Consider the following 12,015-nt stretch of genomic DNA (forward strand, 5'->3'; position numbering starts at 1 on the left):
ACAGAGTTGTTGACGTTGAGAGGGACCTCTGGGTGTCATCTGGGCCAACCTCCCATGCTCAGGCAGGGCCACCTAGACCCAGTTGCCTAGGAACATTTCCAGACAGCTTTTGAAAACTGGCTAAATATGTCAGTACTTGGTGACCCCCACAGTAGCATCTTCCTGATGTTCAGTGTGTTTCAGTTTGTGCCCATGGCCTCTGGTCCTCACACTGGGCACCAATGGAAAGAGCCTGGCTGTATCCTCCTTGTACCCTCCCTTCAGGTATTTATACACATTGATGAGATCCCTCTGAGCCTTCTCTTCTCCAGACTGAACAGTCACAGCTCTCTGAGCATTTCCTCATAGGAGGAGGTGCACCACAAACTTCATCATCTTCATGACTCTTCGTTGGAGTCTCTGTACTGGGGAGTCCAGGACTGGAGCCAGCACTCCAGGAGCAGCCTCGCCAGAGCTGAGCAGAAAGGATCACCTCCCTCAATTTGTTGGCAACACCTCTCCTAATGCAGCCCAGGACACCATTCACTTTCTTTGCCCTAAGTGCACATTGTTGGGTTATGATCAACTTGATGTCCACCAGGACCCCCAGGTGTTTTCTGCCAAGCTGCTCCCCAGATGGAGAGCCCTCAGCACGGACGGGTGCCTCAGACTGTTCTTCTCCAAGTGCGGGACTTTGCACTTCTTGTTGAAGTTTTTGGCGTACCTGCCAGCCCATTTCCTCAGCCTGTTGTGCTCTCTCTGGGTGCCAGCACAACCCTCTGGTGCATCAGCCACCTCTGCCTGCTCATCATCAGCAAACCTGCTGTGGGTGCACCCTGCCCCATCACCCAGGTTAGCCCTGTGCAGGGTCAGTTCAGTGACACGGGCTTGGCGGTCTCAGGTCTTTCCAGCACACTCCAAGGACTCCCTTCCAGCAGAGACACTGCTTCCTGAAATCTTGGTGATCCTGGAGCTTAGCTGTGATTCTCCAGATATTTTGTCAAGCTCAGTTAATAACAATAATAAAAAAAGACAATGCTGATTACAGCTTAATAAGAGAGATCCTTTTCTCCAGTTCCTTGTAGGCTGCGGCTGATGTTTAAAAGCAACAAGAGGGTTATTTTGTCTCTCACTGCTGTTTTCTTCTGGCTGTTTCTGCAGAATGAGAAGACAGCCATACCACGGATGATCTCTACCACTGATTGCAGTTGCAGTGCTGGACATTTAGAGGCCATGATTAGAATCACAGCAGAGTTCTCAGTGAGTTAAACTGGCTGGGTACATTTTCATTACAAACATTAATTGATAAACAAGGAGGACAGAATTACTGATGGTATCTAACACAAGAAATACTGGCACCAGACAGGTTGTTTAGAACATATAATAAACCAAATGATGAGTGTCTGTTTCTTCCATATGAACCCATAAATTTGGTTTGGTATTGCTGAGAGTGGGAATGCTTTTGCTCAGGCAGTAATAAACCCTAAGCTCCGACAAGACTCTAATAAAAGATTGTCTTGCTGGGTAGTAATGTGAAAAAAAAGTGTAGTAATGAGGAACTGGGGCTGCTGCATACCCAGGCTGCCTAGGAAGGCTCTGGGGCAGCCACCAGCAGGCTGCTGCCAAGGGTTTCTTGTATTTCTTGTGTTTGCTGTCCTTGTGCAGCTGTGCTTCATGCCAGCCCTGGGACTGGTGTGCAAAGGTCAGAAGGAGCCCTTTGGAGCAGGGACACAACAGTGCACAACAGGAGCATGAAGCTGCATGGATGCTCCCTTCTTCACCTGCTTTGCCCTGGCTTTTTCTTTTTATGGATATACCTTTGATGCCAAAGAGGCTACCTGAAACAGAGGCTAGACAGTGTTAAAGTAATAAAGTAAGTATTTATTAAAAAGGCCTTCAAAGGATACACCTTGGGCAGTACAAGAACCTGGCCATGGCTCGACCCAAGATGAACCCAAGATGGACCCTGAGTCACGAGTCTTTACACTTTTATAAGTTTTGGTCCATTTACATATTTGGGTTAATTGTCCAATTACAGCTTCAGGTTGTGAAGTCCCATCCTCCCAGATTGCTCTCCTCAATTTGCTGTTGTTTATTTTTCTTGGGCCTGAAGCTGCAAAGTTGTCCTTGGTTCTCGGGCTGGAAAAGAATTGTTTTGTCTGACTGAACTGTGAGGAGAACTTGCAACACTTCATATAAAGTTCAGAGTTTTATACCAATGCAGTACAGAATCTGGAAAATATGAATGCTAAAACTTAAGGCATCACCTTGGATATGGTTGAGGTGTTGGTGTCCCTTGTAGAAATCATCCTTTAGCATGGGAGGATTTTCACAGAAATGTGATCTAAAATTCGTGCAGGACCTCTTTGTTGGATTTGCAGGTACTAAAATACTCCTAGTCCCTTGGAAATGGCTGGCTGACTGGCACTCAGCACAAAACCCTGTGGAAGACCTGGGTTAAAGGGGAGTTAAGATTGCCTCTGGTTTAAACATTTAAACATTATGTTTAGGGACACATATGCCAAACCTCTGAAGACTTGGAAAGGGCTAGCATTTAAAACTAAATTTCTGGAAATTAGGGAATGCTGACAACTTAAATCAGGGAATATTGTTCATGAGGCTGCAGCTAACTTCTTCTGATCCCTCCTGAATTTTGTAGTAGTGGAGACTAGCAGCTTCATCTGTGCCCCTCAGGGCTTTACAGACCCTTTCCATTTCTGTCTCTGCTCATCGCTTTTTCAGGCTGAGCTGTACAGGATCTGTCCCACAACTTCTGTTTCCTGGCTGGTTGGATTGAACCCTCCTGCTCTGCCTACCCATGACTCCCCCTTGGCTCTGGCTGGGGCTTTCCCCCACTTCCTGGCCCCACTTTGCATCCTTGCAATGGGTGAGTTGAAAGGAGCTAAGTGCCCTCCAACCCTCTCCTGTGGCTCCTTGGCCCCTGCTCCCTGCAGGGCTCAGCTCAGCCCTTCCAGACTCCTGTGGAAAAATGACATTATTTCTTGAACAACTCAGCACTGATCTCATAGGAACTGTGAACCCACTGAAGTCTAATTTTCAAAGGTTTTCTTTCATAATGAAATACAGGCAACTGGGTGCAATTGTCATTGTCCTAAGGACAGTATGTCTTCAGAGAGCCCAAGGGAGAAAACCAGACCCATCCTAATTACCTGTGAGTGAAATCATCCTGCAACCCCTGAGCAGCATGTCCCTGCTAGGGGGCATGGTAAAATGGGTAGTCACGAAAAATATTTCTAGCTGCCATCACAAAGTCTTTAACATGGAAAGCAAAAGGAAATGTCTGTGCAGCCTCAGAATTGCACTGGACCTGAAATAAAAACAGAGTCACTTCACCTTTTTTTTTTTTTTTTCCACACTGGTCATTATATCCAGCTAGCTGAGGAAACCATCTTCATTCCTGCTGGAAAACATATGAAAAAAAATCATCAAGGCTCTTTGAAACGACTACAAACGCCTACAAGAGTCTAAAAATACACAGCACTGACAATGTGCAGCAGCAGCAGTTATTGTCTCTGTGCCTGAGGCTTCAAACTGATAATTTCACATGCCAGTATTAAACTGAGGAGTCCAGCACCTATACCCCAAATACAAATCATTTTAGCCATGAAACTTTACAGGTATTTGTCACTATTATTTGCTGTTCAATGGGAAACTGGCACATGATGAGCAGGGTTGTGCTGGCCATAGCTGCCACCCACTTGGGTTTTCCTGGCCATGTCCTCTCTTTCCAGCCAGACCCTCTGCCTTCTTTATTTTGGTGTATTTTCAAAGTGGCTAGCTGTAGGTTATACCATAATCTGCTGCTTGTCTCCAGGTAGGCTGCCATGAACCAGGAAATCCCAAGTGGAGGAGGAAGGCTTGGGGCTGAGCAGGGCTAGGCTGCTCCAACACAGGATTCAATACGAGGGCTGAGGTCTTGAAATGACAATTAAGATCACATGGAGGACAACGCAGAAGGAGGATAGTAAATTCCTTGCATGCTCTGTAGGGCCAGTTAGGTGTGGGGACCTGAGAGACAGCACCACAAGCTGCTCCTTGCCAGCCCCAAACACCCCCAGCCAAGGATTTACATGAACTCCATGGTCCTCTGCACAGCTAGAGCTGCAGGAGGTAAGAGTCTTTACTTACTCAGGATCAAGAGAGCCACGTTCTGAAACACAGGGCTGTCTAGAGGACTTCTCAGGAAAGGCATGAACCATGACTCCAGAGAGCGCTGGAGTCAGCTGTCACCCTTGGACTGACAAAAGAAAACTTCAGGTGTTGAAAAACTAATTCAGTCTTGTGAAAAAGTTGTATTTTGAATCAGTGGTAGTAAGTGGGCTGTTTAAATGGAAAATAAGGATATACCATAACTAATGGTGTCAACAAGAGACTAAGGAGATGGAACATACTCATCTGTGATTTAACGTAAGCTCACAATTGATAAATATCTGCAACAGAGAGGGTCAAAAGTAAAATGCATCACATTTTTTATCTGTCCCAGAGATATGTATGCCAGGAGCCATAAGAGACAGTGGTGTGGATTGGGATGTCCAGTCATTACCACACTTCTTGAAAGCTACTATCTGTGAGTGTTCTAAGTGCTCCTGGCAGGCTGGTGCCATGGAAGGAGTGGAGATCTGCCGCAAAACCATTTTTCAGCCCCTCTTTGTGTTCTGTTCCTTAAAATGGTAACAGAGTCCTCTGCACTGTTGTTTTTTAAATTTATGGGGGGTCCCCGGGGAGTGCCCCCCGGAGACCCCCGGGGTCTTATGGGGTTGTGGTGTTCCCACGCTGGCAGGCAAGGAGACTCAGATGCCGGTGGGATGCTGATGAGGTGAGGGTTTATTCACTGAGGGAGAGGGGAAGGGAAGGGGAGAGGGGAAAAGGGGGAGAGGGAAAGGGAGCGTCCGGACGCCTCCAGGGGAAGGGGGGCAAGAGGGGCAGAGCCTTCTGCCTTAGCATTCTTATCACAGAGGTTCAAAGGGGCGCGGTAACATTCTCCAGCCAATGAGGTTACAGATACAGGATACTGCAGGGAGGGTACAGACTTGGGATAAACCATACATTTTCCGAGGGTGAGCCAGAACAAACCATTTCCATAAAATGCAATCCCACACTGCACTGCTCTCCTGAGAACAACAGAGTGCGTGCACCAATGAGTCGCACCCTGTGAGACCTTGGAATGGAAAATACCATGTGCCATATCAGAATACAATGCTGGGGACTGGGGCTAGTGGTGAAAACGGCAGTTTTAGGTTAATGGTGGGACTCAATGATCTCAGAGGTCTCTTCCAACCTCTAATTCTATATACAAGTACCGTGTAAGAACCATGTAAGCAGGAAGCACCCTGCTGTGCTGCTGCTGCTGCTTTCCAGCAGGCTGGAGCAGGGCTCATGGCTCCCTGTGGAGGGATCCTTGCAGGCTTTGTTGTTTATGCCTTCATTAGAAGGAAGTTCAGTTAACATAAATTTCCTCTCCTCATCCTTGGAAAGGGTGAATGCTTCAAGTGATATCTGCCCTGGTAATCAGTTCCACCTCTACCAGCCCTCGGTTGCATCTGCTCTCAGGGAAGTGCAGCTCCTGAGTGAGCAGTGCAAAATCTCAGGTCACAGATCATTTCTTCATCTCTCGATTTCACAGTACTAAAGCCTTTCCATCAGGCTGCTGCTTAGCTGGCTTTTTAAATTAAACGTCGCTGTTAATTGCATAGATGCAAATCTGAGTGCCACAGAGAAAAAAATATTGTGTATCTTGGTATGATGTGAAGCCAACATAGGTCACTTCATACACACATTTGGTGCTTATATGACAGGTATGAAGCCACTGAGGGATGTATAGCTCTTTCTTCAGTAGATTTGGTGTGTTTGGGCTGCAGCTTGAAATTGCAATGGAGTATGAAGGGAGAGCTGGTTTTCTTGTTGTTAAGTCAGCAAAGAGAGAGCACGTTCACAAAAGTGGTACTCGCTGTGCTCCCAGAGAGACTTTACCTTGGTCCACACTTTTATCTTCCCTCCTGCAGTACAACAGTCAAGCCACAAATCTTGTGGAACAGGAAAGAAAATCCATACACAAACTGAAAATTTACTGTCAGGTAGAGCAGGCAAATAACGGCTTTTCAACCCAATTTCCATTTAGGTGTTCTCAGGCTAGCTTAGCAGAGCTCTGGAAAGGTAACATTCACATGAAGATGAAGACTAATAACAGTAATTCTTCTTGAAAAGCTCCCACGCCAGAACACTCAGAAAGCTGTACTGCAGGATAGCAAAATCATGATGCTGTAACTCATGTTAAAAATGTGGAGGGTGAGCAGTCGTTCACACCAAAAAATTACCATTCCTAACTAATTTTTTCACACTGTTCAGAGAAGCATGGTGAGGCACAGGATGCTGATGAAGGTGGTGATGGCAGGGAAGGAGTGTTGTCACATGCTGAGGTTACCTATTTCCACAGCCTTAAAGCTGAGATTTGGTAAATCCGTGGCTGCACAGCTCCTGCTCTCAGTCATTAACCCAGCACTTCCAACAGCAGGGGCAGTGCAGGGAGGTGACAGTGTTTAGCCTGCACTGCTCACACTGACAGGCTCCTGGCCCCTTCTTCTCTCTTGCTGTGTGTCTGTGTCTGTGTACACACAACAATCACAAAGAAGAGGACAATTTGCACCCCAGGGAAACTGGTTGCTAGCTTGGTGGTTCTGTGTCATGAATGGCAAACCTGAAGAACCAAGATACAACCTCTGCTTATCTGCACAACTCCAGGGCTGCCATGGTGGTTTTTTAAGCTCCTGGGTGCAAATCTGTATTGTTGGGGTTTTTTTTGACAAAACCCCACATCATCAAGGAGAGGTGTGCTTGTGCTCAAATTCACCACTACCTCTGAGTGCACCTCTTGCCTGCTTCTCACACCCCCTGTGAACTAACAATAGCAGAATCCCGGTTTTAATTGTGAATATGGATTTATATGAGATTTTGCAAATCTGTGGGACTACACAGATTAAACGAATCACAGGATCGGGATAAAAATCTTCTCAAAATTCCCCAGACATCAAGAATCTGCAATTCCCTCTCTCTCTGCAGATCACACTCTTAGTTCAATCAATAAATGAAATATTTTAAATAGTAGAAAAGAGGGGAGAAACAGAGAGAGAAAGAGAGAAATAGAGAGATTTGCAGCATTATAGAATTGTTTTCAAAATACAGTTTCTTTGTGGTTCTTCTCTTCTTTAAGGTGCTAATTTCTGAAGGATTCAAGTGTAGTTATTTTTTCCTATCTGGTATGTTCAGTCACAGTATTCCATCTTTTCCTTTAATTTCCATGGAACCTCTCTGCTCTCACTTTTAACAATTCAGTCAGATTTACTGGAAGAACAGCAGCAGAATTTCTATATGTGGCTAGATGGCCTCGACACCTCCAATTTCCCATGATTCACAGGACTGCCTTACAGGTTTTTGACATCCTTCCTATGCAGTGCCTGACACATAGAGTCGATAATTACAGCTAAATATACACATACATATACTGAATAAATTTAATTTTCTTCTGTCATTCTTACCATTCCGGTTTGTGACACATCTAGATGTGTCAGTTGACTTAAATGACTTCTTGCCATTCTGTATGTTCTGTCTCTCCCACGAATTAGCTCCACAGCTGTGTCAGGAATGCTTTCTGATGACACTGCTGCATTTCAAAATTGTGCAGGTGAGCTCAAGAGCTATTTCTTTCTCTCATTCAAATATTTAAGCTGATTTGTCACTACTGACTCAATCTCTTTATTGCTTTCTTTGGGAGTTGTCATCCCTCTGTGAGACACTTTGGGATGTTCTGTGGTTTTAGAGTAACAAAGCTGCAGTCCATAATTTCCACTTTTGTTGTGGTCTGGAGCAGAAATATCCTGCTGGGAATTGCTTGAGCAGAACCTTTGAAAGAAAACACTCCATTACATTAATGTAAATAAAAACCTATAGGTAAAGTGATGGTTGTGAAACACAAGTGCTGGGAATTAAATAAGAATAACAGCTCAGGGAAGTGTTTCCACAGAGCACCACAGCTACAGCTGCCTTTGAGGCACAGGTGGGCTTGGCAGCTTCTTTAGATCCTTCCACTCCAGGTAAGTTCTTCCTTTAGCCATCTTCAGTTCTTCAGATATCTACAATTTTTTTTTCTGGTCCCTCCAGCCAACCAGAGCCAGATCAGCAGGCTTGTTCTTCCAAGAGAGGTGTATTTTGTCACTCTGAGTGTCACATCTTGATAGCCTCCCTGTGCATGTTGCAGAGGTGATACATGTAACTGTTGGGGGTTTTTTGGGTTTTTTTAATGTGGGAGTTATTTTATTTGTTCCTCTCATCACTTTACCACTCCAGAGAGTTAGCAGAGATCTCTTTCATGACTGAAATTCATCCTTAGTCCAGAGGTGCTGGACAGAGAGCAGGTGCCCTCTAATTCCCACTTCAAATACCCAGCCCTGGAAAGCCTTTTGCATGCGGTCTCTCTCCAGCAATGTCGCCCAAGCAAAGGCCACTCTCAAGCTACCAGGTGGATGCAATATTTTGGGGGGAGCTCCCAGCAGTCTAAAACCATGTAGGTTTATGCTTTTCTCTGGCTGAACTTCTGGCTCCTCTGTGCTGCACTGTGCCTTAAACTTCACACCCGCTGTATTGTCACCAACAGTGCTGGAGAAACCCTGCTCTGCCCTGCCCTGACAGAAGGGACTAGCAGCTCTCCTAAGAGCTTCCCTGTGCTTCAAGCTCTTTGCCAGAGACAGCACACCTAATTTTAGTTTAAACTAAACTAAATGTTAATTTGACATGTGCATTTGAATAACTGAGATATATTCTTGGCTTTTTGACATCAAAATTTATTAAGTGACAAGCGCTTTTTGAATACTGTTATTTCCTGAAAGGTTCTTCTTCTCTATAGCACCTAATAATAAAGCACTAACACGTCAGAGTTCTGAATTTGTAGGAAGTTGCACTGAATGGTCTAATAGGTCATTTTCATCTCTGCCTTACATGGCAATAATAGAATAGTAATAACCAAGGTTGCAAAACAATCCTACCCTAGCTGAATTAGCTGGCGTTTTTTTAAATGGACTGGTTATTCATTGAACAATAAATATTCATGGATTTGACAGGAAAGACATAGTGCATAATTTAACTTGAGCAAAATTAAACAGGACAGGCAGCCTTATCCTTCAGTAGATCACAAAGGACTGAACTTGAGTGACAGCCTTGAGTGACAGCCTAAGAATGCCTGACAGTCACAGAAGAATCAGATTCTTTAACAGCAATTGTAAAGGCTTCTTACATTGTGTCCATGAGTCTGTTCAGTGCTAAAACCCTGTACAGAAGGAGAATGAGCTACTAATGCTACCATTCCAGAGAAAAATTCAATACCTGGTACTTTTTCACTGTTGCTTTTGTCCCCCTTGTTCCTTCTGGATGTACGGACAAATAGAGATTTTGTCTCTAGAACAGCTTGTACAGCTCAACCTTTAAAAACATCAAAATCCGAGTTTGGTTTCTCAAGCAGAAAAAAAAAAAAGCTGCAGTTGCTGTCCAAAACTTGGCAGAAGGCTCTGGTTCTGTATTCACATCAGATAAAATCACAGTGGTGGGGCTGTGGAACAGGTTGCCCAGAGGGGTGGTGGCTGCCCCAGCTCTGGAAATATTCAAGGTCAGGTTGGGCAGGGATCTGCTCATTGCAGAGGGGTTGGACTAGGTGAACTTCAAAGGTTCCTTCCAGCCCAACCTATTCTATGATTCCATGAAATATCGCTAAATATTGACCACATGCTGCGTTACAGTTGTTGAGGGTTTTCTGTCAGAGGCTCCTGTATCTGCACCGGCAATATGAGTTCAGCAGATGAATAACAATCTCAGTCTCTGTGTGCACCCTCTCCTGCTCTTACACACACACAGATATACACAAACTGATAAATTTGTTTCCCTCTTGCTGAGGGACTTGCTGCCAACTTTCCCTCCAGCTTTCATCTTTTCCCACACGATGCTGATTTCTGTCATCCTTCCCACTTCTCTCCTGCCCTCTGCCCATGGCAACAAGGCTGACGCCAAAACTTCTCTCAGACAGACATCTGATGAGGGAGGCTCACCTGAGAGGGTAAATGTTCCTGTCATGCTCCCAAGAGCAGTGGGAAATTAAATGTTCCATCAAACCTGGTTAACAGAACAAGCTGTGCCATTAAGACTCAAGTGTTAACTGTGACCCTTAAATATTGTGGATCTGACTGCTGCTATTTATCAGTGTCTTATTTAGTTGATATCTACTGCACTGAGTTAGGTGAGCTGTTCTGAGTTTTGGATTATCTCAGCCATGAAGTTCCCATTCGTGTGGCTTTACCCATCCACAAATGCCCAGCTGACAGGCCAGGAAACCAGAGGTGTACCCCATTCCTTAGGCTGCAGAACCTCAAAAGAATGTATAATGTCCTGAAAAAAAAAAGCCCCACAAAAACAAAAACAAACAAACAAACAAAAAAACACCACCCCTAAAACTTCTCCTCTGGTTTATACCAAAGATGACAGATGTTATTTTTTAGAGAACTGGTTGAAATTATCACTACTTAAATAAACGATCTACTTCAGTATGCATGGCTTTCCACATGTTTCTGAGCCTAGCAGAAGAATTCATGCTTTTTCCCTGTGGAGATCTTCTCTCAGGACCAAAGGCATCCCGCAGATCGACATTTTATAATCCCTAAGGCTATTTCATACTCTTGGAGGGCCTTCTTATCTTCTCCAGGAGAGTTGTTTTATCTGTCTACAGAGTTTCTTTATCTTCCCATAGAATGCTGTCCTCATCCAGAAGGGCCTTGTTTATCTCCCAGAGGAGCTGATCTTTCCAGAAATTCTTATCCTGGGATTTCTCTAAGTCACTTCCCACCGTGATTCAAGGTGCTGCTGTTTGGAGAGGGGTGGAGCAGCCTTTTGCACTGCACTGCTCCCTGCATCCCGGATCAGCATGTTCCCACTGAGGGACAGACACCTCTGCCCTTTTCCCTGTGATGCTCGAGATACCCTTGTCCCTCTGACCCTTGGCAGTCTCCTGCTCCTTCACTGACCCCTCCAAAATATTTACAACTTCCAAAATCACTTGGAACTTGAACAACAAAAAACCCACAAAAATCAGATTTTCTATTCACTATTCTACCTCATAATTCTACAGCTAGGATTCAAGGAGCTTAATTATTTATCCTGTTTCATTAGATGTATTATGACTTTTTGCACAGTGCCTCCAGCTCCACAGAGGGAGTAGGCTGCATTATAAATAAAAACCTGCTCTGGGCAGCAATTTCAGCCTTTGCAAAAACAAAAAACCAAACAAACAAACAAACAAAAAAAAAAAACCCAAAAAAACCCCAACTTGCTCCTGAAAGCATGGCAGAGGAACAGCAACCCAAGGCAGGGAGAAACAAGGAATAATTTCTTCTTCCCTCTTGCCCTTTCAGGGCTCAGCTGGAAAATTTCTTAGGAAAACAAATTTGACTCTGACATGGAGGAAGCAATCCAGGTGTCTTAAAAGAAGAAGCATCCAGTGACATTTTTAACAGTGAACCCCTCTGCAGATTGTTTGTTGGAAGACAACACACAGGAGACCTGTGTCCTTTGGGAGCTGCAGGTGGAAGCTGAGGGAGATATCCCAACACATACTGGGCACATGGCACCCAGGTGTATGAGTCCCACCTTGGAGTCTGCCTCTAACCCATGTGGCTAAAGTTTCCTTTGGATCAGAGAAAATCAGGAAATAATTTTGTTTTTATGTTTTTATGTTTTTTGCCTGAACATGCATGAAGTGATACAAATAAGACTTTGAGAGCCTTTTCTCACATGGTACAGTAAAAATATTGCCATTTGTTCTTTTACTGTCTTCCTGAGGCAGGCTTATAAAGATGCAGGGTAATTGTATCAGAGTACATCTTTCAATTAAAACAACATTATTATCTCATAGAAAATGACTAAATTATATCATTTTGTTCCACAAGTCCACAAACACTCTTTTGGTTGCTATCAAAATAATTT

Source organism: Prinia subflava, chromosome 3 (genome assembly GCF_021018805.1).
Source record: "Prinia subflava isolate CZ2003 ecotype Zambia chromosome 3, Cam_Psub_1.2, whole genome shotgun sequence".
In the NCBI taxonomy this organism is placed as follows: domain Eukaryota; kingdom Metazoa; phylum Chordata; class Aves; order Passeriformes; family Cisticolidae; genus Prinia; species Prinia subflava.